This window comes from Pseudopipra pipra, chromosome 2 (assembly GCF_036250125.1).
Source record: "Pseudopipra pipra isolate bDixPip1 chromosome 2, bDixPip1.hap1, whole genome shotgun sequence".
NCBI classification, from domain to species: domain Eukaryota; kingdom Metazoa; phylum Chordata; class Aves; order Passeriformes; family Pipridae; genus Pseudopipra; species Pseudopipra pipra.
The window spans coordinates 85,060,763-85,087,770 of NC_087550.1; the positions used below are offsets into that span (position 1 = coordinate 85,060,763).

Here is a 27,008-nt window from a genome sequence, read left to right on the forward strand (position 1 = left end):
GCCATTTGGAAACCTCTTGCACTTCCAGGACATGGTTGGGTATTTGGAGCTATGAGTGGCCACCACCACATCAGACATGGAGACAGTTCCCAGGCTGGCATTCAGGTCCAGTCCAACTGAGACTGTTGAGACACCATTGGTTTTAATGTACACAGGGAGGTAAGGAAGAACACAAAACACGTGCCTGCAGCAAGGCAGATCTGCTTGGGAAGAGACTTACTTCTCAGGATTTGGGGCTCTGTGAACGCTAAGCCTAAGGGTTTATAAACAGGATTCCAAACCTTCTCTGAAAATGTCACTGCATTTCATCCAAAGAATCCCAACCTGCTGACAATCAAAACAATCTTTTCCAAATCCAGCAATGGCCTTTTCTGTCAGTGTTCTTTCGCAGTTTGTAGGCTTAAATGTCAGCTGTTTTTATTAGAACCCAGTTCTCAAGGAATGCTTAAAATGGTTTATTTGTGACAGCAAAAAATTATTTCCATTTCTTTCATCTCCAATACCTTAAAAAACCAAAAGGATTGCATTTGAACATTTCAAAACTGAGATGTGCACCACTGAAATTGTTCACTCCTGTGCCAATAAAATCAATTAGCACAGCTTCTCAAACAAATTATTTGAAATGTCAATGGGATTTTTTTGAAATCATTCTGTATAGTTGAAAAAAACACAATTACTTTGTCTCAGCTATCAATTATATCATAGTAAGTACCTCATTGCATTGTTTTAGGACTACAATAGATGAACATATAATAGCAATATGAAAATATGAGGTCATCAAATTCAACAGCTTCACAGTGACTCTAACCAAGTATTTTAAGACATTAATCACAGCACTGATTCACAAAAATATGCAATAAACTGCTCACACAGTGTTCATGGTAAACAGCTCTGCACCTTCTCTCCCAGTATTAAAAGGCCATATAGAAAAGTGATCATTTCCTAAAAAAAAAAAAAAAAAAAAAAAAAAACAAAAACTCGCTTCTGACAGATAAATCCCCTTAAGCTAAAAAAAGGCAAATACGATGCAATAATTAGGGTGAGTTATCCAACATGCAAATCAGTTCTCGTGGATTGCTCAGAAGATGCTGAAGGTTATTCAGCAGGTTTATCCAGAGACAGTGGATTTCTTAAAAAAAAATATATCCTAGGAGAAAGCACAATGGAATGAGTGGGCCCTGCCCTTTCACAGAAGATCTAGCTGACATGTAGCTTGCTAAAAAGTGTAAATGATTTAAAGAAAGGCTAAGCAGAAATGTACATCAAGTGCCATTATTTTATCACCCACTTTAATCACAGGCTGCTGTTCAGAATGGTTTGAGATGTTGGTTGTTACAGAAGAGATTTCTGTACCATTATTAGTACCTCTGAACAAATGCGGTGAGCAGGGGGAAAAAAAAGACGGTGGCGGGGAAAGAGGGTGAGAAGGAAAATGTAGCAGCAGTTAAAGCATAGTTTAATAACTCCAATCTCAGTCACTTTCTTCATGTGTATTGTATGTGCAAGTCCATAGTACAGCATAATGTGTCATAATTTGGCCTCCAATTCTGACAGCACTGCTTGACTTGGGCATTAAATCATTGCCCCGAGGAATTCACATTCTGGCAATTCCTGATGGTAGGACTGTCATCTCCTCCCACACATGACCTATCATTTTTGACATGATTGAATCAAAATTAGTCAGTACATTTAGATGTAAATTAGAGACATCCAAGAATAATAATGAGCACAAAAATATAGCTCTGTGTAATTGACACGGCAACAGCTTAGTACAGTCTTCCACAGTGTCCTCGAAATTATTAATATCATGATAACAGAAGTACTGTATCAAAAAAGTGAGAAAACTTTTCCCTTTTTTTTTAGAAGGGCATATTTAACTAACCCTTAAATCCCAGGGAAATCTATAAGTGTTTGCTCATCTGGTATTTGCATTATCCATGTGGTCCTAACCAGAGACAGACATAACCAGACAGCCAAGGAGTGCGGGAGGGCTCTCACATCCTGCCCCAACTCATGTCCCATACTTCCACCTTCTCCGCCATTCTCCCTTCAGTCACCGGTCACTATCTGCCCCGGTGCCACTGGGGGTCTCTGAGGGGGACAGCCACTTGCTCCAGGAGATGATGCCTTCCAAAACCAGGCAGAAACCTTGTGCGCTTCCAAGTCCTGCCCCACAGCAATATTGCACCCAGCATTTTCCCTGCTATAAGCCCCTTTTCCATGTATTTGTACTGACCCAGACTGGTGATGCTGTCAGGAAGGTGCCAGAAGGCACACTGCCCCATGGGCCCAGCTCTCCCCACACCTCCCATTACCCCTGGGGCAGCTCTGTCCGGCCAGGACCCAGCCTACCCTTGGGCTCCATCACCCCTTCCCAGAAGGGAGCACATGAGGGAGGAGGCCTGAAACTCTTGAAGATAAACTACGCCAGTATTTCTCCAGAGCTCTTTCCTTCCCTGAGCAAAGGGCTCTCCATCTCACCACTACCTGGGGGAGTGCCTGCACCCAGAGTGGGTGTGAGGGGTACAAGAAACAGCCACAGACTTTAGGGAAGAGAGACACCCCCAATTTCTCTAAAAAGTCGGTAATGTAACACTCTTAAAGTACTCTTCTGTCAGGTGGGAAGAGGGAGAAACAGGAGCAGCTCTTGGTTTTTCTCCTGTTTCCCCACTTCCAAAATGGTCATGTGCCCTTAAGGTGGGCAGGTGCCTGAGAAAAGGACAGGCCTTAAAGCCAGAGCCACGGTACACACAGGGAGGAGGCACACAAAACTAAGATTTCAAAATATTTCCAAGTGGTTTCTGCCTTTTCCCTATGAAATGCCATCTAATGTTTCTGGTGGTGGCACTTTGCCCATGGGGTGTGCCAGCACTGCTATCCTGGAGGAAAGGCTGCCCACCATCGCCTCTTCCAGAGCTGCAGGGTGCATCACAAGGGTAGAGCCTGATTTTGTTCCCATGTGCCCCATAGGAAAACAGGTAACTGTTTAGAACGAAAACAATTGAGTCTTTTTTTTTTTTTTTTTAAGATGGTGGGAGCATTTACATGTGTTAATGTGGCACTCAGTGATCTTGATAACCCAAGTCTGTATTACTACCTTGAAACAAACCTAAAATCTCCTGGGGTCATGCCAACATCTCAATGGTTGCGTACTGAGTATCTCCCTAAAGTCTTTGATTACCATGTTGCCGGGGGAGAAAAGAAATTAGCTGGAACAATTTCTGTGTCAGTTGTCTGTGATGAAAGAGGAAGTGCCCAAGATTACTATGTCCTCGATGTGCTTGCCATACCTTCACTCAACAGAGATGTTAATATTTTGAGCAACCAGGTGAAGCAAGTGCCAAAGCTGTTTCATTGGAATATGTTTTTCTGGAAGCTACAAATCATAAAGCCATTTCTGAAACAATATTGCAAACACTACAAAAGTTTCCCTGTGCAGAGTATATATGGCCAGAAACACTGCTTCATGAAAAAAGTGCTGATAAGAAAGAAAATTGTCTGCCTCTTGCAACTCAGTTTTCAGGGCTAGTTAGTAACTTGTACACTGAACACTGGAGTTTTCAGGAGCTTAACACCTTTGAGAACATGGTTAATGAGGGCACACAATTTGTGAGACTTAAATGCCAAAGCTTACTGGGTGGAAAAAAACTCACAGTATACATGATCTCACTGGTTCTGTTTAAACAATAAAAATAAAATCCAGGAATATTTCTGAGAGAGAAGAGAAACACAAGCAGTTCTTATGTACTTCAGACAGATGCTTACCGTTATTCTCTTTGACAGGAGTTGAAGGTAAAATGATTGTTTTCTATCTGGTTTTGACCCTGTAGTGTCACTGGATAGTTACTGCCTTTTGAGTTTGCCATACCACCTGTGCTAAAGTATCACATCTCACATTCAGAACAAACTCAGTACAGATTGTTTCTTGGGGTTAGAAATGACAGAAAAGCCAGAGAAAGTAAACCTAAACCCAAACCCAGGTGCATCTTGTGCCAGCTTTGGCTGGAATTAGCTCTGTAGGACCTATAATAAAGTTCAATTGGACTCAGGTAAGTTGGCAGCAATTACACATATGTAAAGATTGTGTACTAGACAAACATTCTCGGTGATATTAACAAATCTATGCTAATTTAACAAAAATTAAGCGCATTTCAAAATACTGTTCAGATTTGATGAAGAATTCTACTAAGAGGACTGACATTTGTGAATGTAAAATAATGTTCTCTGGTAACAAAGGGCTTTGAAATCAACACAGAATGCCTAGCTTTCCTTCAATGACTATGCCTGAAAATGGCTATCATCTCCCACTTCCTCTTAGCAAGGACTGACTTATTTAAAAGGCTTGTCTATTTTTTTTTTTGCTCAAGAGGTGTTGCTTCTAGTAGAGATGACCATTGTCATGGGAAGAAACAAAAGAATAAAAATGAGGTTAAAAAAAGGAAAGGAGGAGTCCCTTCTTATTTTATTTCCCTATGGGGAACTGAAGAAATAGAGGATGAGGAAGATTGAGAAGTAAATATATAAAGTAGGAGATAGGAATAGGACTGGAATGCCTTTTTGGAACAACATTATTGGCTAGGTTCAAAAGTTTCAGGAGAAGGAAAAATGAAGAAGTTGGCAAAGGTCCAAGTGAAGCACACTCCACAATTTATGGGAGGTGCAGCTGAGACTCAGGGAAGCTCCAGTGGACTGCCAATGAAAATGAGCATGAAGAGGAAAGGCCTCCATTTTAGTGTTACCAGAGGTGAAAATCTAAATTCACCAACTACAAATTCAGGGTGAGAATCTCTCACTAAAGTTGAAAATAGCCAAGACATAAACCCTCACACTTGACAACATTCTATTTTAAGTCCTTGTATTTAGCTTCCAGTCATACTGGTTCTGATAAGTTTCCCTTGCAGTCTGCACTACATTTAGCAATCAAAAAACTCAGAATAGGGACAGAATTCAACATTTCTAAGCAGCCACAGAAATGAAACATGATTTTTGTAGATACTTGAGCAGGCTGCTAAATGTTACAATAAGCCCAGACCACAGACCCCTCATATTTGCAATTGTTTGACTGACTTTCAGGCATACACACCTCACATTTGAGCCCTACCCCTTCAAACACCTTATAGCGTTAAATCAAGGGGAGAAATAGCCTAGCGTGTGCTATGCTGTGTTTCTCCATGCATCAAACTGGAAACTGTTTTCTTGCTTAGTGACAACACTCGGGTGGAATTACCTACATGAAGGATGAGAAATGCTCTGGCAGGTGCCTGCAGCATCAGGACCCTACTCCTTAGTCATCCAGCTGGTTGTGTATAGTTTGGCATATTAATTGCCAAAGCAACACTTACACTTTTGTATCTGCTTTTTTTCCCATGTCCTACCCTAATGGTACCAAGGAAACCAAATGCAAAAAACAAAGGTATTAAATATTACATTATAAGAGAGAGCATAAAGTGCCTTGATAAAGCTGACAAGCCAGCCTTGTGGGAAAATGTTACAAAAATAATTCTCTTGCAAACTTTAGCTATGTTCTTTTGAAACGAGTCTTCAAAAATTGAGGCAAATCCCACCTCAGTTTGACATGCAACAATAATAAAAGACACACATGATATACAAAATTTCTGTCTGATAAACAGATCGACCAAGCTACATTAAATTAGGTAATTAATACTTACTTAGTTTGCCAGACATGTTTAGGGGAGCAGCTGATTCTTTAAAATGTCAGTATGCATATAGACAATTTCCTCTAGCATTTCTTTACTTGCCCAAGAAAAGCCCCATACACTTAAAACTACAGGATCTCTGTATACAGCTGTATTTAATGATTGCCTCAACATTGTATCAATGACTGGTCTAACTAGGACAAGGTGAAAACCCGCCTCCAGCTCTGTAGAGGCAGGAAAGCAGAGTGTATGTTTATTATCACCCCGGTGAACAGAAATTCACAACTAAAATAATAACACATTGTTATAAATAGGGCAACTCAAAATCCACCTGAAGAGTATCAGTACCTTACAGAAGCGCTTCAGCAAAATAAACTATAATAAGCCACATGAAAAAACTTCTTTTTGTAATAGCTATTTTAATCTCCTTTGCCATCCATAGGTATTTTTCCTTGTACTTCCACTACAGCAAATGGGAAACATTTTGAATATTCTGAAGGATTTCAGTTTAATAGTCTTCATGGCACCAGGGGAAAATTCTGTTACTACAGAGCCCTGCAGAGATGATAGAAAAATGGTCTTAATCCCAGATTATGTTCTGTTTGCCTCAAGTAATCAGGATTTTTGAGTGGTAATAAGTATTCAGCAAAAAACATTTATCTCAAAAAAACCTAAGCAAACAAACAAAAACCAAGCAAAACCCCCAAACTTTCTTCCCCATCCTACCTTTGAAATTAACTGACATTTTCTGATTTTCAGAATGTGTCATTCTGTGACATTGCAGGATTTATGCAACCCCTGATACCATCTGTGTCACAGAAAGACTGCATTCTGGAAATTCTTTAGTAAATTAACAAACACCTAGAAGATTTCACAGGAGAGAGAAAAACTAGGAGTTTCATACTCAGTTGGCTCCTCTTGTATATTCCTTAATGTGGTTCCCGAAGATATTCTCACAGAAGTCTAACGTTAACTCTGTTTTCTTGTTAGCACACTTCTTCTTCAAATAATGATAGAGAAACAAAAATTTGTTGTCATATTATGTGACAATATTTCACAGTCTCACATATATTCTTTATGTATAGAAATGCATTTTCACAAGGACTGGTGCATTGTCTAAAAGATTTTTGATGGGTAAAAGATTTGCATGGGAACAGTAACTGGTTTTATTTGCAGAGTTCCAGATCAAAATATTTTCTTTAGACCATATTAGGTGTTATCAAGGTTTTTAAATGTCCCCTTCATTCACACATAATCAACAAATTTAAGAGTGAGCCTCAGGAAAAGATCATCTTTTAATTCCCCGGGCTACCTTGGAATATATAGTATTTTAACTGCCAGATTCTCAAAAGTTTTCCCTGAACCCTTTACACACGTTGTCCATCTGCATCTCTAATACCCTTGTTCCTGAATGCTGCATCGCTCTTAGACCAGTGCCACAGATGTCTTTGACCAGATGTTGAAAAAAAAGTTCTCAATTGGCTGCAGTACAGCTGACCTTGTCTTGGATTTTTTTTTTTTTTGTTTAATTTATTTATTTATTTTACTCAGTTCATTCTATAAATCTTTCATCTGCAAATTGAATAAGGAAAAAATGAGCAGTTCATATGAGCAACCTATGCATATTTCCTGTCAGAAGGTGAACTAGGTAAACTCAAGACACTCTGAACAAACACACCTCTCTTTATTGTAAACATGATAAATGAGAAATTACCCAAAGTTACATTCTTATGAGCACAAAAAAAGAGAAACCAAAAAAGTGTGGCTGTTTTAGAACAAGTTCAAATGTCCTCCATAGTAACAAGTACATTTTTTAATGAAATACAGAATTTATCATGGAGATATATCATGCCTCACAAGAAGCCACTTGCCATGTTTTGAGGTAAAGGATCACATGGCAAACAGCAATCACATACCTTAGGTTTTGAATATTCTAAAGACACTAACCTCTACTGATCATTTTTCTTCTTGTTTCTTGCATATTTGATCATCAGCTAAATAATAGCATGAACTCTGAGACAGTCATCATTAGGCTTCAGAGTCAACAAGATATTGAAGTGAAAGGATGGAATATAGGCCATTCTGAGCTGCTGTCTCCAGTTATTACAAAAGCTAGAGGCAACACAGCATCAACTTGCTGTCAGTCCAAGTGGGGAAGGCTATTTTTGCAATTATATGCTAGAGGCTATTTTTAATGAAGGATTAGAATTTGGAGCACAAGATGACAGCTTCCTAAAACAATAGGACTTGTTCAGCTGCTGTGAGCCAACATCATTCATCTGCTGAGTCGTGGCCCTGATCCGTCAAAGCACTGGATCTTCAAGGAGACTATCTGCATATTTTTCAGTTTTATTACTTGAACACCTGAGAGCTTTTTGTCATGGGCAAGAATGCCACTCTGAAAGTCACTGTATGGACACTGGCAAAACAGCCCTGTCCCTAGCAGCTTAGAGTCTAAGCTTTCTTCAAGTTTAGGGTTCTGTCAGATGAAGGACTTCCTGTATCTCCTAATCCAGTTCTAGTAACGCAGATGTTATGAGACAGTGGCCAGGCACAGTATTTCTCTCTTCCAAACTGTACCAGTTAAAAAAATAGCCAGGGAGAAATATTAAAATGACAGTAGAAAACCCTTCCTTGGGCTGGAATACGAGTAGGAAAATGCAGTTTACCAGCTCAAAATTCTGAATCCAAGCTGGTATTTTCTTCACTTAGGAATAAGAATGTGCTCTGTAATATTCTATTTTAGAAAGTGCACTCTATTCTAAGGAGTCTGCAGTTTGGCTTCAAAAGCCACCAAGTTCTTTATTATGTAATTAATTTACTCCACTAAAACATACTGCAAATTCCTTGGCTGAAAGCAACAGTCTTATTGAAGGCATAAGCTGGATTCTCAGCTGCCAACCCTTCAGCTTAGTGAAGTAATGGAATTAAAATGGGCTTAAATTGTCATTTTTGGAAGAGCTCTGTTTCCCTTAGTGTTTTGGCTCATCACAACACGGATTGTTGACATGCACAAAAATCTAATGCAACATGGTGAGTCAAATTATTTGGCTAGTGACACTCTGCAGAAGTCTGTCACTGTGTTAATACCCAGATTTGATATATTTTGGAAAAATGTCACTGTATGTCCAGTGTTCAAGCTTTTTCTGATGGGAGTATAGTGAAAGCTATCGGACTTCTTATGTTGCATAGAATACTCTGGCAGGCACTTACCCTGAAGTTTTGTCATCTTAATTTAGCATGCAACTACAGAATATTACAGAGAAATCTGCAGATAAATTAAAATAAACAAGCTCCAGTGTGAGAACAGCTCAACAGGAACTCAAAGTGTCTTACAGTGGCAAAAAAGAACAGCCCTTTTATGCTTAAACAGGGAATGTAGGAACAAGAGAGGGTTAATGACAATGGTGAATACCTGTGGTGTCCGTGCTCTAAGAAGGAAATGGAAAAAATTAAAAGTGTGAAGAAAGCATCCCAAGAACTAAAGAAAATGCTTTATACTCTAGGAGCTCTGTATATTTATTTTATTGAAGCAAGACTGAGATGTTACGTGATTTCAGTAACATCTTCTCAGGTAGCAAATACTGTAAAAAATTCTAGAAGAGAGAAGTATAGCAAGAACCCAAAGGCTGGGAAGCTTAAGCCAGACAATTCAGATCAGTATAAATGTATCTGGGGTTTATGATGCAGGACAGCGATTAAGCTTGGGAACCCTCTACCACTACAAATAGTAGGATTCGTTTACATTTTTGGACTTCTTCCATGTAAGACTGGTTGGCTTTATGAAGATATTCTTTCACCAAAGTACAAGTTATTTGGGTTCTATATCTGTAATTTGGGATACGTAATGGTTTATGATAATACTAAAGGCTAGACGAGATGATTACTTCCTGGCCTTCAACTCTACATGTTCTGGGAAAAGAACAGATACAATTTCTACAGCAAGGATTTTCTCTCTCCATTAAAACATTCAAATTTAAAATAAACTCCTCCTTAACAGCCTAATTCTGCCAACTGAGAAAAATGGGAGCCTAGGTTGGCTAATTCTTGTTTGAGTGTGTAATATCAGATTAGAAAACTCAGCCTACTAGTAGGCAAACGAGATCACAGTCCCATTCTGCTCAATATTATATAAACAGGGAATAACCAATAACCACTGCTCCCAAGAGCCTACATTTCAAACCTGACAAACAAGAGAAAAGTATAGCATTATGACAGCAAATGTTCTGTTGATGCTACAGTTATTTTTCGTGAAAGGGCAGTGTAGCAGGAACACTATCCTCCTAAGGACACAGCTACCTGCTTTGTCTGCATCACCTTCAGTCTCCAGGGTGTTAGTAGTGGGATGTCAACAAGGGGGAAAAAAGTTACTACAAACAGGTGAATGTCACATCTTTCTCCCAGTACCAGTCAGTGTTCACTGGCAAGATATTTAATTCAGTCACTAAGTAATCATGGGTTATGAAGGGAAAAAATAACAGTACAATAAAACATAATTTCCAGTCCAAGTTCTAACCAACTGGGTCATTCCAACACTATTAATTCATAATGTCTGTGTGTCATTACAGCAGTGTCACAGTTCCAGTGGCACTCACGTGAATTACTCCACACAAGTTTTTCCCAGCTAAAAAGATGCATCATAAATAGAAACCCCATAATTGTCTAGTAGTCACAGAGGTTTTTTTGTATGGTACATGATGTAACTGCTTATGGCAAATGAACCACCTCTAGAAACTATAATTGTTGCCATTCTTCTGCACCATATGCATCCTTCTGCACCTAAATGCTTCCTATGGCTTCCAAGTTAGCTAATATATTTGCCTGCATTTGATTGCATGTATATTTCTAATGTGTGGTTGTGTAGAGCATTATTAGAGAGATACAGAGAAGATTAAAATGTAGTAAAAGAAGAATTAAAATACATCCAGTTAAGCATGAGCAAACATACACACGAGGTAAAAAAAAGTGTGCAGAATGACAAAATAGGTTTTCCACAGAAACTATGTCCCACATGAGGTGCCAAAGGCTGTCACTGTCAGAAAAATCACCCCACAGAACACTTGGGACACCTGGCCACTCTGTAGAGGATGCTGGGTTCACCCCAAGTGAACATCCAAGGCCCCACATCCTGACTGCAGTGATTGCACTGCTCCATGAAGTGCCTTAGCAAGGGAAGTGTTTCAGAGAGAGAGACTTTGGCTGATCTCTATCTGTCCCATCACTCCAGCAGACAGGGTGGTTTGCCCCTCCATACATAGAGCGAGAAAACTACAAAGTTTGGCAAATATGTGCTGGTTCCAGTTGGCTTTGTCTGTCTGAGTTCCACCTAGATAGTTATTTGATCATCAGGCACCCCCAAGCCTGATATGGCATGCCTCTTTTGGGGGGTTTAAATTAAAAAACAAATTACAGTAGTTAAAAAAACCAATACAGTTTGTGTCCTTTGAGGGCAAGGTTTTCAAAAGCAACTAGTGATTCTTGAAGGCTTCCATATGACATACACATGTCCAGCAGAGACCTCTTTAAAGTGTCCCAACTTCCAGAGGTTAGATACTCTTCAATTCCTTAAAGTCTAGTGCCTTTCAAAGATCTCAAGATGAGCATTCAAATGCTGAGAAGCCTAAAATCAATAAACTGCTCTGAAAAACTTGAGCTAAAAAATGTACCTAACTGCAAGAGATCGATTTCAGCTGCTTGACAGAAAAACTCAACAGTTGCCTTTTCTGAGGCCAAGAGCAAGGCTTACTTTGTGTGATAAAGTGTTCTCCAAAAGGAACTCATTGCATCTGACGTAAAATTAACACAGGGCATAGAAGATCACAAAAGACTATGACCTTTCTCCTATATAAATATTTAATCAGGTACTTGACCTCACCGGATTACAAATTAACAGTAATTGGGACCCAAAAGGTTTCCTCCTCTTAACAATTTTTTTCAATTGAACATGTTATTAAATTGGTTCAACTATTTTTTTTTAGTAGAAGGGAATTTTTTACTTACAAAAAATATATTGAGGGACATTAGGAAGGCTGTCATCCCTCTTACGAGTTCTCTGAATCCATGTGTTCCTCTTCTTCCACACAAAGAAAGTCACCCAGCCTACCTAAGTTTCACCTGAAGAGATTGTAGGCACAAGGTGCAATGTTGTTTGTCCTGGACCCCAAATCCCAGACAGCAACTGAGATGCTTAGAGACCCCAGTTAATATCCTTTTCATCTTATACACGTACACAACAGAAACAGGGGAACTTCCTCCAAAGCTCTTGATCATTTTTTGAAGCAGCAAAGAATGGATTTTGATCTAAGCTGGGACCTCACTTCCAGTCAAGACAATGATTTTCCAGCCTGGGAATTTTGTTTGCAGTCATCCTATTAAATAAGATGCACATCTCATAAAGATTAAATGGGCATGTCCACTCACAGTGCTCATGAGTCCATAATCCGCACTCAAGCAAAACTATCACTGAAGTTTCCAAGAGGATTTTTATTTGCCCTAGGCTTTCTGAATCCAAAAATTGTTTCTTTCTTTCTTCATTAGTGCAGCAGTCTCTACTGTTTATGCTATATTTTTATCAACAGTGCAATTATTCACCCTGCTTTTTCAAAAGTTCATAAAACATACGGAAAAAATTCATATGAGAGGGAATAGCCAACACATTTATGGGAGAGGACTTTTGCTGGACATAAAGTAATTTGGTTCAGCTGTATACAAGTTAAAAGAGAAGAAAAAACAAATACAGCAATTTTGTGGAATTCGCTGCTTTTTCTTTACATCTATAATTCAAAAACAACTGTGAAATGACAACTGTGTGTTAGCACAGATACATTCTTATCGGCAAAATGCCATGGGCATGATTGCTGCCCTGCCCTAGAGGAAAAATCTCCGTGTGATGATGACCTCTGCCCTCCTAAACAGGAAGGGTCTCTTTCCCTAGGACTACACATCTGCAGCTTCCATTTCAGCACTGCACAGTTGCAACCCTTCAGATCTAATAAAACCTGCTTTGGATGTCCAGAGACTGACTTGGATACAGAATATGAAGAAGAAGCCTGTGGAAGGAACAGCTCAGAGTGATCCTATCAGTCTCAGTGGGAGGCAGTTTTACATGCGAACTGGCCACAGCATAAGTGAAAGAACTCAAGAAATGACTTTAGGAAACAGGCCTTCAGATTAGTTCAGCTATTTCCTGAGTCAATGTCAATGCCAGAGCTGATGGAAGTAAAAAGGTGACTTTGGGCTCAGCCTTGACAGGCAAGTACCAGTGATCAAAGAGACATGTTGTTCTTGAAGCTCTTCGGTGTCTGTTCTTCATGTCCTGAAGACCAAGGTCATGTTCACTTGCACCCTGGCAATAGCCAAAAACCATGTTAAACACCAGGCCCTTACATGCTACATGTGCTGTACCAGCCTTGTGCTGGGCTAGCTAATCAGGGAAATTCTCCAGCTCTTTCATAGGGTGACCTTGTAGCTCTAATTTAAAAAAAAAAAAAAAAAAAAAGGACAGGGATATCAGCCAAATACCAAAATCTAAGTAAGTTTTCCTATAAGCACAGTACCGAGGTGATAAGTTTGTCTGAAAGTCCATTCACTGGCTCAAATCCCAGAATGTAAACCAGGTCATGTATCTTCTGACAGCAGTCATCTTGCCAAAGTCTGTATTTCTGGGCTGTGGCAAACACCTGATGACTGTTACAGTTCTGTGTCCATTCTGACTTCTCAAGGCTATTTGCCAAAAATCACAGTTATATGTTGTTCTTTGACTGAAGTTTGTTTATGTCTCAGGTGTCTATGCAGACTTGTATGGATGATTTCCCTTTTTTTTTCCCCCCAGGGTTCCCTTGTGCCAAGTGTTTCCTCAGCAAATTCTTCCTTATGCAGAGAGTGTGCTCTGGTGTGCCTCTGATATCTATGGTTAAAGCCTTACTTGAGTCTTTATGGTACATATGGGTACTTATGGGATTTGAGATGCCCTAATGTGTCCACCATGGCCTCCAGCTCACACTGTAGTAATACACTGTAGTAATATACAGTAGTAATACAGTAATATACTGTAGTAATACTCCTTTAAGCCTTGTGGATGTTTCAGGTAGTGTGTGCATCTTAAATAGAATAAGAAGCCTATACGTGGGTGAGGGATCAAGCCTTTGATGTCTTATGTTAAAATGCATACGCTGTAGAAACATTTGGGAGTTCAGAACTTGTGAACTGAAGTACAATAATAACCATTCCCTTTCTTAACAGTTATGCATCAGCTGTAACACACTTGATCACAGCTAAACCTGTGGTCTTTTCAATTAGTTATATGCCTTGAGAGATGCCATGCTTATCCACATAAATCATGTTTCACTTCTGATTTGGAACCTGGAACATACGAATAATACAGACATTACAAGCTAACTTACAGAGATCCTACTTGATGCATTTAAACCAGTCTTTATTTATGTTCACCATTTATGATATCTGTCTTCATCTGTGAAAAAAGTGCAACTTCAGCAGTATGTTTTTCAACTGGTAATTCCAAGGTCTCCTTGTTGATGAATGTCCTTCCTACATTTTATTTTGCTTTACTGTGGTAACTGCCATCCTTGTACTTTTTGTGACTGATCTCCAGATGATCCAATGTGAACATGAGAAGTGTTTTCCATCATTCTCTGCTTATAGTTCACATGACTGCTTGCATAACTCATCCCACATCCAGGGTAAATACAGAGCTTCATATATTTGTAGTGGTCATACGCTGCGTTATAGTTCATTCTAGGTCTTGTGGTGGCTTACAATTACTAGTTAATGTCTTAGAAGGACCTCCCTATTCACAGCCTCCTCTCTGCCTTTGAAAAAAAAAATTGCAGTAAGTTTGTTTGGCAATGTTTCACCGAGTCCTTTCCTGTGTTTCATAAAAATGGTCTGTGCTTAGTGTCTTGTCTTTTGATTCCAGACAAAATCACAGAACTTTCTCTGGATGTTGCATGTTCTGCTTAGAATATGCATTCATACACTTGTCCTATGTCACTGTCATGGCCCTTGAGGCCTCTTTGGTAGATGAGTTAGGCATCATTTGTTTTGTGGTCTATTTCTCTCACTAGCTTAAGATTCACGATTTGGAGGTGTTCAGTTTAAGGTTGTTTCTTCTTACAATTTTCAGTATTCTCCACAATTCTCCACATCCTGATGTATTCTCCACATTCCTGATGTTCAGTAGTGCTGCTGCCCTTTTGTCTTATGTCATTCACATGTATTTTCATCCCTGGGAGACCTCCTAGTGTTTGGGTTGTTGTGCTGCAACACGCTTCTGGTGGTAAATGGATTCCAAAAGGCAATCTCAGGAAGCGGCATCTGAAAAATGGTGATTTGAAAGCAAATTTCAAAGCCTTCAGTGTCCAGGGGAGTCTGTCAAAACCCTCCCTCTGTATCTAATCTTCTGAAGAACTTGCCTTCTGCCTTCTCAGCAAACATTTCGTTCCTTGAGGGCAAATGAAAATCCCCCTTTTTAAAGGGGAAACATTGTTCAGCATCTTGTGGTCACTGCAAAATCTAAGGCCAACCCTTTTTGCTAATTTTCTCCACATCTACAAAGAACAAGCCTATTTTATTGCCCTGGTTGATCCTGTGAATGAAGCCATCTGTTGTCATGTTTTGCTGCACTTTTATTAGTGCCACATGTAAGAGATTCTGCATCTTCCATTAACTGTACCTTGAATGTCACCAGGTGACCCCTTTTTTCTGCAAGCACACTTCACTTCACGCATTGGCACATTCCTCTCTGGTTCAGGTTTGTTTCCAGGGCTATGAATCTGGGATTTGGCACACATTCCAGTGACGAGACCAAGTTTATGCCCATGGACTACTTGCTCTCCTTAGTGCATTACCACAACGTCTTGTTTTACTTTTTGTGCCTTTGAACATCAGTGACACTTCACACTTGGCCAGGCCTGGAATTTGTCCCTTGCTTTCAGATTTCAGTCTCACCTTTGACTTCTCCAACTTTATACTTTCTTTTGAACAAGTGTGTTTTAGTTTTTCTCACTTCTTTCATTTTTGCTCCTGGGCCTAATTTGTACATCACATGGAGGCCATTTGTGCTTTGTTTTATTCCTCATTCTTTTGACTTTGCAGCATCTTTCTTTGTTGAGCAAATGCACAGCTCTCCTCTGCACACTATTTATTAATTTCATTACCTTCTCCAGTCTAAGTGTTTTTGCAAACGTATGGCTTCTTTTCCTTTCTTGATACTGGCACATATACTGGACCATTTTATATCCATTCACATCAGCTGAAAAAGCTATTTTTGTTCTTTAAAAAAAAAAAAGTACCTTCATTTCTGCTACAGACCCATTCTGTGTTCTTAGACACGGGCCCAAGCACTTAGTCTGAACATTGAGCTTTCTACTGATTCACCACCAAAGTGTGTAGTTTTGAACGAGGGTACTTTTCAATTCACAAGGACTGGCCTGCTAATTTTGAGTCTATGCTAAATTACTCTACTGTTCCATCGTTATTATTGATAATATCTCTTCTAGAGGCTTTTTTATCCCCTGATGGAACTCTGAAGATCAAATGCCCATGTCTTTCACTTTGCTCTCATGAGAAATGAGGTACTTCTATGCACCAAACTCAATCAAAAACTGTGTTCCTCTTCTGTTTTGTTTGCCTTTACAGCTTTCATATAGCCTCTAAATATCTGCCTGAGTTTTCCCCTTACCTTTTCAGCATTCACTATAATCTTAAAATATTGGAAAATTTTATCTACTCCAAGCACTGGTTCCTTAGCAGGGAGAAAAACAAATTTCTATTTTTCTGCTCAAGGATCAGCCCCAGTTGGCTCAGCTTTTGTTTTTGTTTTTCTGGACTCTGAAATAGATCATTTTGGTGGTCTGCTGATGAAATTGGAGAGCTACTTTAATTGTGTGTCTATGTGACGAAAGCAACGTCTCCCATCCATAAGTCAGAAACAACTCCATAATCCACCCTGTGAGTGATCACTGCACTTCCAGCCCTTGCACCTCTACAGGCAATCACAGATTTCCAGACCTGCCAGCTCTCCATCAGTTTGTGAAAGTTAGTCCTAATGAGAACAGGGAAATGTCACACCAGATTACACTTCCCTGGATTTTTTTGCCAAATCCAAAGCTCTGTTTCACTTTCCTCTTATCATTTGTTCTCTTTCTTGGACTCTTAACACCCTGACTTGAGGTGCGTTGCTCAGGTAGACCTTCAGATTGGTGTGACAGTCAGGCAAACTACTAAATTTGGAGCTGCAGCTGGTAGAGCAATGTTATACAACAGGCATCACCTGTAACTTCCTACTTTTGCGATGTATTTTCCTGGAAACCTGTGGCATTATTTTATAAATCAAACAAAAATTACCATGAAAAATTATGAATCTGTGTAACAGCAGGTTTGAAAGACAAGATAGCACATTTGGAGCCAAACAAATGGTCAAGTATTTAATATACTGCAAGTAACCTGAACAAACCTAATAGTTTGTCTCTCCTTTTCTCTGAAACTGCCTTGCCAGACTTCCTTCCAGGCTTTATGCAGAACAATTTTTAATAGGATAAAATAGTTTTGTCATCTCTCCTAGGTGAGAAAACACCTCATTGACATCATCTCCATGAGTTATTCCTTGGAGTTCTTTCTGCTTCGCTCACTTTGCTCCATATGGATACAGAGTTTTACCTCATATCTGGTGTTAGCACAGTGATGGAAAGTTGCACAGGTGGACCAGAAATAGTTGACATGTTTGGGTTGGAGTTGTGGAGTTTTTTTCCATTTATTTTTTCCTCGTGAAGGTAGTTAACTGTAGTCCCAAGAAGCCCAGTGTAAGCACTCTGAAGTTCACTTAGTACTAAATTAGGCCAGTTTATCCCGGAGAAGGACTTGCCGTGTAGCTGTGGGACTTTAACTGTCACCACGTTCCTCAATAATGCAGCAGCCGAGAGAGGGCTGAGTATTGTATTCAGCCATTTGAAGTGTGCAGCAAGGTGGGTTGTATTTTTCATACAAAAGTGGGCATGTCAAAGGGGTTACAGTGTGAGTGGAGAGCTGTGATGAGAGGGAGATAATGTTAGGACCATTGTATTGTGTTAAAACCTTATTCTGAACCTGAGGTTTTTCTGAACTTGAGGTTTTTCTGGTTTCAGTCAGTTTCAGACTGCTTTGAAAAATCATAGTTCTGATACCTTATTTTAAATATATATACATGTATTTAAAAAAACCCCAAACATGCTTCAACATACTGTTTCAAAGTATGCATGCAACAAGGATCCCAAATGAAAATACTGATGGACTCTAATTCCCTTAGAGTGGTTTGCTCACTTGTTTGCTTTTGGAAATGAAAGAAATAATTCCAGCTTTACACATGAAAGAGTGTATTCTCTTTCATGTTTAATTCTTTATTCTCATGGTTTGACTTTATTTTAAGAGTCAAAATATTTGTACTCAAACCAGCCCAAATATGTACCTATGGTCGAACACTAAGGAATCTCATTCTTGTGTACATCATACAAACCCACTCAAGCTACTTAGGCACCTGCACGTATTTCCAAGATGGAATTGAAGGGTTTGGGGATAAAGGAGGTGTCCGGAAACCCCATCCAAAAGAAGACATCAAGTTTAAATTTTACCACCAGGATCAAACTCAAATTTAAATTTAAATTTCATTATATATAAATATTTTTCAAATAGTTTGTCTTTAAAATATCAACGATTAGTGGGAATTTTCTTGAAGCCGTGACCATCCAGATGTTGTAGCATAAGAACAGGAAGAGAGTCATGAGCCATATAAAAAGACTTGGATGCAAAAATGTGAGATTAGCTGGCCATACATGTTATCCAATAGGCATGAAAAAAAACAAAACCAATGCAAATGATGGGAAGTCACTTTTTTGCAAGTCTTTGCCTCCTTCATGAGATTTGAAAGCATTTTTTTATTTTTTACATAATTTTATCCCTGATAATTTTCCCATAAGAATTGTGCTTAATTTTAACAGTATCCACTGTCACACCCTTTAATGCTAAAAAATCCTGTTCCTTTGCATGAGCCTCTTCTGCTAAAGTAAAAATATGTCATTACCATGCAAGCAGCCCATCCCACTGTGCATTTCACTTGTGCATTGAGTGTTCTCTGTAAATAAGAAGTAAAACCTACAAACTCTCAGCATCCAAACAATTGTTTCTTTTAACATAGAAACTCAAGTTAAGGTCTAGAATAGGCAGATATTAAACATGATTAGGCTAAATATACGCCTAAGGACAGCTTTATGGTAATTCTATGTACCACCCCCTCCACAGTCCATTGAGTTAAAAGCAAAAGCACAAACATGAGGCAAACATGGAAAATGCCATTACAGTATTTTGAGAAAAGCAGCAATCCAGTGTCTATGAAAATTTAATAACCATTGACTTTTTTTTTATTTCTTACTGCAAATCCAGGACAAACTTTTATTTGACAACCATATGTCCTTTAAAAGAGATCCATAAGTCTTCAAATAACCCAGACTGTTCTTCCCTCTCTCTTCCCCTCTCTCTCTCTCTCTCAGTCTCTCTCTGTCTCCCCTTTTAATGCCCACATCTCCACTATCAGGAACAAATATGATTTCTGATTGAACATCACTTTATTTGCCAGTTCTGTGGTCTTTTCTTATCTTGTTCCACACTTCTCAGGCTTTGTGGTTAAATTATGTATTAAGGTCAATGTCAAAACACGGAAGATCTGTAATCTACAGGGAGCTCCCTTTTATTCGTTATTACAGTGAAGGCTGAGCGCAACTGTCAGGGAGCTTGGGATGTGCTCAGCATGGAGGCTTGCTACACAGCAGGGCTCTACAAAGCCTCTCTCCTTGTTCTCCCAGGACGAACCCTTGATAGATTTACCCAGATAACCCATCTCACTTTAAAGCTCTCTTGTCTCTGCTTCAATCTGAAAGCTGTCAAGTGCACCTATATAGTAATGTCATAAATCAAACGTAAAATGTGTACACTGGAGACACTGCAAGTGTCATGTATTCACTTGTACTTTGAGATCTTCTAAAGTAAAATGGTGTCAGAATAAGGAAGGCTGGGAGGAATGTTTTTTTCCTTAAAAACGACAGAATATTTGAAAAGGTTGGCTGTAAACTTTTTTTAAAAAAGTTCTGTTTTTATAAAGCCAAACTCTGGTTTATCCTAAATTAATCAGGGACAGCTATTTAGTAAACAAATAAAAAAAAATAAAAAGAAGACTTCCAAGATATCTATCTGCAAACAATGTGATTTAATGCAAGACCATGTATTGATTTTGTTTCTTTGGTTTTCTTCTTGACAAGCATTTGTCAACATGGATTTGTATTAGTTCTCAGGTTTGTTTATTAAAGACTCATCATTCTTTCCCTGAACTAGAAACAATTCTCTTGCAGCAGGAGTACCACATCAGAGGGATCCTAAAACAAGACACTAAGCATGACAAGAAAGAAAAGAAGCCCTCTGTGTGGAATGTACCATCACTGAACTTAATTTGTTCCTTACCTTTAGATAAAGAGAATTTTAATTTTTTATTGGCAGAAAAGCTTGCTGCTTCATATTTAGTGGAGTCTGTATTTTACTTTTCCTGTGGGAGGAAAGGATTGCATTTGCAACAGCCATATTGCCTCATAATCAGATAATTTCTAGCAAAACATCCTACAAAATTGCCTGTGCAGTTCAGACTTTCTTGACTTTAAATGTTCTGGTTCAAAGCATATCTATTTTGAGGCCAGTCTGCATATGACACTTAAGTAAAGGTACCTGTGAATCATACTGTGTTGGGAGATCATTAATCTATGTATTCCATACTGCATCTCAAACAAGTTTACATCATTAATCTGCAAAGAGCACTAGCATAACTGTGAAAGAATCTCACCCATAGAAGCCTTAAAAGAGGACTGTGTCTCCTTTTAAATCATCTGGAAGTGAAAAGTATCCAGTTCAGCTGGGATCCAGAGTGTGTGCGCTTTCTGGTGGAGGGCAAGGTGAGGCCCAAGAGGTGTTCAGCTCTGGAGACAGATGTGTGAGCCTGAGCTATAAACCAGCTGGTGCCAAAGGTCACCCCAGCGGGTGCCAGATTTTTAGGCTGGGGAACCAGCCTGAACAGGATGCGATACTAGTTTTTTCATTCCCCTCTTCAGTGCTGGTTGCAAATCTCTCCAGCTCCTTCACCAAACACACCTATGGTCTGCTTAGGTTCATGGAGGTATTTGGACCTCTTGAAGCTATAAAATCATTCACCTTTATTTCTGGTATTTATGACATTACATCATGCAACATTTCAAAAGGCTTCAGGTACAGGGAGTGACTTTCCCTGTAGTCCATACTACTGACAGAGGTAACTTTATTGCATGAGGTGTTACTTTTGCACATTCTTAATTATATCTTTTGTCTTGTTTTCATTTAAAACAAAGACCCTTCTGTGTAATAGCATCTGTTTCGTCCTCTTTGAATTTGAAAATGATGCAGAAATGCTTGGCCATCAAGATCTCAACATGATATCTCTGTGGAGACCAATTTCAAGAACATAAGTCTGCCCACCATGCTGGGTCAGATCAGAGGTCCATTTGTCCAGTATCTTCTCTCCATCTGTGACCAACCAAAGAGTACAGAAACAAGCCAAGTAATGATACTCCCACTAAACTGCTCACAACCCCCAGTAATTTGTCATTGAACAACCTCCTAAGCCAAAGATTGTGTCTGTATTTAATAGACATCAATTGACATTTCTTTCATGAATATGTCCATTCGCTGTGTCACTATTCAAATTTAAGCATCCACATCAGGAGTTCCACAGTCTAACTACACTCTGTGTCAAGAAAACCTCACTGCACACTTTTGAATAGTTTACCCAAGATCCATAAAATGGAAAAAGAGCAGAGGAATGCCAAAAAGAACCTGAGTTAAAGGAAGCCAGGAAGTGTTAGAGGCTGTCTAGTCTTCTTGTCATCATCTGGAATCTTTTGATTATTTCAAGCAGGAGAGGACCTTGTGCTTTTTACTTTGAAGTGTAACTAGATCTACAACTCTATTAGTGTTGTTATGTAGAAAGAAAAGGCTTACGAGAAAAGCAGTCCCAACTTCTGCATCTCCTTTACTAGGAGAAATTTGCCTGTTCCCTCTTAAATATTTTATTCATTACTGAAGACAAAAAAAATCTGAAAAAAGTTTTTTCTGCCATTCTTCAGCCATATTTCTTTGGGGTAATCCCTAAGTGTTCTGTGTTACTGAAATTTAAATGACTGTGATCTCACCAATTGTATTTCTGCATTGCAGGTTTAAATTCAGCTAAAGGAGGCATTGGCTATGACAAAGAAATTACTTTAGCTGTGTGCTTCAGTGGATGAATCCTTGTATACCTCCTCTTTCTTAGGTGAGTAACATTCTACTGAGACTGGTTATTACTAAAATTAAGAATGTGAGTGTTGAGAATCATGATTTCCCAGACTGTTGAAGTACAGAAAAGGTACATAGAGATGTGCTTTTAGATAAACATACAGTTTAAGATATCTAGAGAAAGTACACTTTTCAGTTAAAAAATTAGAAATTGGAATAATTTCACTTTCTTTAGCTGTCCGAGAAAATAAATACCAAACAATGTTCAGATTTACTCAACCCTTCCTCACAGAAAAGTTCTTGTAGCCTCTCAAAAGTACCTCTGGGTTCCAAGAGGACCTTGAACTTGTCTGTTTAATGTAGTAACTATTCTAACATGACTTTTTTCCCCTTTTTGTTTTTAATAAGAGACAAGTAGGTTTGTTGTTCAATGATTTTCTTTTCACAGAGGTCAGAGGGTATACCCTAAAAGCTCCTGGTTACATTATTATCAGCAGTAGCTGATCAAAGGAGGAATGAACATTCAGAAACACAAATCACATTATCATCCATCACCCATATTTTGCACTTCTACATTCTTTTCAGTGTCAACATTCCTAAGTGGCAACAACAGTAAAGAAAAGTCACTGGAAACCCTGCAGATTTTTTAACAGGTCACTCTAGAGAGCAAGTTTAGGGCTTTATCTTTAAATTCATGTTTTTATATTCACAAGTCTGTGAGTGTCAGGCTCACCGCTGCTCCACTTTACATGTATGCTTTCCACTTCAGAAGGAAAAGCCATGGTGCATCTGAAGCAAACCCTATCCGAAGAGCCATGAAAATAACTTCTGACTACCAGGCCTAATTAATGCCTCCATGCTGACCTCTACATCCAGCCCATATCAAAAATGTTACAGCAGTGCTGATTCAACATGAACTCAAGATCAGGCAAGACCTGGTACTAATGAATACTAATGAACAGTAATTACTGGAACTCTGCCACAGAAACCCACTGCAGAGACATATGCTAATGGGCTTTACACGACCAGACACAGGACTTCATATCCACTAAGAAACTTTTAGTAGCCTGAAAGCAAAAGGAACCATATGCCACATGCCACCCTGTTTGCATCCATTTCCTCCCTTACTCCCTTGTACCTGACATCCAGATTCTGTCCCCCCCCCCCATACAGGCCAGCTCAGACTCAGCTCAGTTCTGATTTACTTTAGCAGGCACATACGGTCATTTGCATCAACTTGGTAGCTGAGTTTGCTTTTCTGCTCTTGGTTCTCCTTTAATATGGGCAAAACTCTCTCCCTGAAGGCTGAAAGAATTGGGATTGTTCAGTCTGGAGAAGAGAAGGCTCTGGGAAGACCCTGTTGCAGCCTTCCAGTATTTGAAAGGGGCCTATAAGAAAAAGAGGGACAAACTTTTTAACAGGGCCTGCTACAATAGGAAAAGGGATACAGGTTTTAAACTGAAGGAGGGTCGATTTGAATAAAATATAAAAAAGAAGTTTTTTATAATGAGAGAGGTAAAACACTGTAAGAGGTTGCCCAGAGAGGTGGTGGATGCCCCATTCCTGGAAACATTTAAGATCAGGTTGGATGAGGCTCTGAGCAACCTGATCTAGTTGATGTCCTTGTTCATTGCAAGGGAGTTTGGACTAGATGACCTTTAAAAGGTGTCTTCCAACTCAAACTATTCTATGATTCTGTGAAACCGTAACCTAAGGCAAAGGAATTTTAGAAAGACAGATCTTCATCTGTAACAATTGTGCAGATAATGTTACATGCCTGCTAAAAGATTTGCACTCATCTTTGAGCACAGTACACTGTGACTGGCCCAGCTGGCTCCCCCTGAGAACACTCAGCTACCAGATTATTGCTGATCATAGCTCACTCAAGCTGTTTAACAAGCCCTGAATTTTCCACATGTTAGTGGTAGCTTCTGTGCTGGTCTGCATGTCCATAAATATAGAAAGGAGTTTCAGGGAGGAAAAGTTAACCATCCCTGCCAATTTCTATGGGGACAGAAAGAAAAGAGAAAGCACGAGGGCACACAGAAAGTTTATTTCTTCACTTGACTGCATGCTCCTACCTCTCCTTATAAGATTATTGAGGGTTCAACTTTTACCTGCCAAGAGATGATAACATAGCACATGATTACCTGATGTAAGGAAGAGAAATGACAGACATGACAAGCAACTGCATGCTGGGCCCTGTAGGGTCATGAACACTAAGGAACACAGGGATCTGTGGTGAGCACTGCCAGTCATCCGGTACCCAGCTACAAGTTTAGCTGTTATTTAGCACTCTGTCCATTCAGATATGTTGTTCTTTGTAACTTTTTGGTATTCAGTTATTCTCCAAAGGTATTTTCTGTCTCTAATCCTCATTCCTGGCCTTTTTCCACTCCATTTGCCCCTGATGTATGCAGAGGTGCCATAGTAACTAATGGTTCCTCATAATTCATGTTTCCTCTGACTTCAGACTTCACTGTTTGGTGAATTAGGATGGAGAGATTTTTGTGTTTTGAGGCATTGTTTTAGCTGGTGTATTCACTCAGCAAGAGTAATGGCTACACTTGCTAACAAATAAAGTTTCTATCCTTTTGGCTAGAACAGAAATATTCCAAGTTTTTCCCCTTTAAATAAAAACCCAAATTCTACAGAATCAGAACCTACCACGTAACCCATAGAAATGCAATAAAGAACCATCCCATGGACAACCTGTTTGACATCTGGTTCTTACTTCTGTACTTCTGCACTTCTGCATCTCCTCACCAACCTTCTCTTACACCTGTTGTGTTCGTATCTCGTTAATGAGCTTGAACTAAACAGGACATCACAATGAACCCATAACAGTCAGCAGAAACAGAGGTGTATTTGTCAACTATACTACTTAGGAAAAACATGCACCTCCCAGCTGAAAGACCTCAACACACTTGGCCTTCAGTCTGAAAAGACAAGCAACAGAGTTGCTTTGCTACCGCCCAGTCAATATATAAAAACCTATATTCCTTGTCCTCTAAGATATTAGTGAAGTTATCCCATTTCTAGAAATTAAGGGGTACTAAACTTTCCTTGTTTTGTTTTGGGGGTCTTTTTCCCTAAGCAGAAATATGATTTTTTTTTCCTCATTTTCTATTGTCCAAAATTAAGAAATCAGTTTAACTACAGGTGCCAGGATCTGACTGCACTGTTTCTGGAAAAGATCCACAGGATCTTTAATTAGCTACTACAAGCTGAAACAAACAACTGCAGTGTCTGCCTGCTTTGGCTGTAGAGCTGCTCCTCTTCATTTGTCCATCAGAACAGCAATCAAGCTGTTAAGCTAGAACTGGATTTTCTCGATCATGTTTTACAGAATTTAGTACATTAACATTTTTGGTCGTCTTCATCAATGCATTCCTTTTTTCCACATTTCTCTCATACGATATTCCTGTAGCTGATATATAAAATTCTCAGTGCTAACAGACCAGATTTCAGTTAAACGAAGGCTGTACATGCTCTGTGAAGTCTCTTAGTTCGACCATAAAACATTGTAAGCATTCATTAACATTTTTCAAACTATTCAAGAGCAATCGGTGAGATATACCACCTAGTAAAATCATTTAAACACCTGCTGATTTCAGTGGAGCCAGCAAGTATATCTGAAGGAAAGTGGTCCTACCACCAAGGTCATTCACTCATCATGCATATAGTCCTACAGCCTGATAATTTCTCCTTACAGCTGTTTGGTGCCCAGGTAGACTTTGAGGACGTGGGGTTGAATCTTTTGATATATGAAATTCTAGACAACATTGGCCCTAAATCTTGTCAACTGCCCATTTCTTCTAGCAGAGGTGGGGGGGGAGGTTCACTTGCAAAGACTGTAGCAGCAAAAGTCAACTTTGAGGACAATTTCATTCAGCCTACTAGTCACAAGAGACAGGTGCAGATTCACTAGAGGACAGACAAGGACATAGCTCTCAAACAGTCAAGGCCACTGCAGCATAGACATACTCAAAGTCACATGATGATGCAACATTTGCATACCTTTCCCACTCACTTTGCAGCTGTAAAGGACTCTGAGAAATTTTCATATTATATCAGATCATCCAGTCAAAGATATTAGTTTCCCTTACAAACTTTAACTGAATTGTAACCTTACATCCACACAGGTACCACAACACATCAATTATTTCTTTTTATAATTGCTTTAACACTAGAAATATTCCTGAACTGTGTATACACTTTACTTCAGGCTTTTTTTTTTAAGAGGTGTTTTTGGATTTTATATAGTGCTTTAGAGTTCATTAAGTCACAGAAACACAAAGTGTTACAGCAACTTTGGTACTACCTGTACCATTAAGTTCCTTTAAAAATATACTGTCCATGTCTGGAGATGAAAAGGGTTGAGTTCAATGCCTTGAATACTTTGATATCAACAGTGCAAGAGTCACATATGAGCAGAAACAGATCTGCACATTCAGCGATAAGTTTTGCCAGAAAGATTCCCATCCCACCTGGTAGTTTTTTATTACACCAGAAGACAAAACTTCTAGCTTGTCCTGTGGAGAACATGCTAAATTTGAGAGCGTTTTAAACACTGGCTTCTTTCAAAAGCTCATCTGCCATTTCTGAGGTCTTCCTTTTTACATGTGGTAAAATTTTATGTGTATTTTTGTAAAGGATTCCAGGTTTCTAGGAAACTTAGAATAGCTGTTGCTTCATTCCTAAAAAAAAGCTTCTCTGAATGATTAATAATCCATCCCTTACTGCACGTCTTGTTCCTCAGAATTTGAGCAGTCTGGTAAGTACCTGAAATGCTTTAATGTTTCAAAATACAGCATCTTTTAAGCCTAAGTGAAACTTAGCTTCAGCCTTCAAAGTCAAAACAAAACAAAAAACACTGGCAATATGTAGTGTATTACCCCCTTCCGAGCCTGTTTCCCATGTCATGTTCCTCAGAGTGCTTCACACATGTTAGCAAAGCTCCACACTTCTCTGTAGTACCAGATATAATTATGGATTTTTTAAATATGGTGGAAT

The 27,008-nt window shown here is 39.1% G+C and overlaps 1 long non-coding RNA gene across 1 annotated transcript; it reads left to right on the forward strand.

The window, feature by feature from the left end:
- Positions 1-1,927: 1,927 nt before the first annotated feature.
- On the forward strand, positions 1,928-26,896 carry LOC135407043 (uncharacterized). The gene is made up of 3 exons (XR_010426658.1): positions 1,928-2,584; positions 21,933-22,029; positions 26,649-26,896. It is a non-coding gene; the product is annotated as an uncharacterized LOC135407043 (long non-coding RNA).
- Positions 26,897-27,008: the final 112 nt, after the last annotated feature.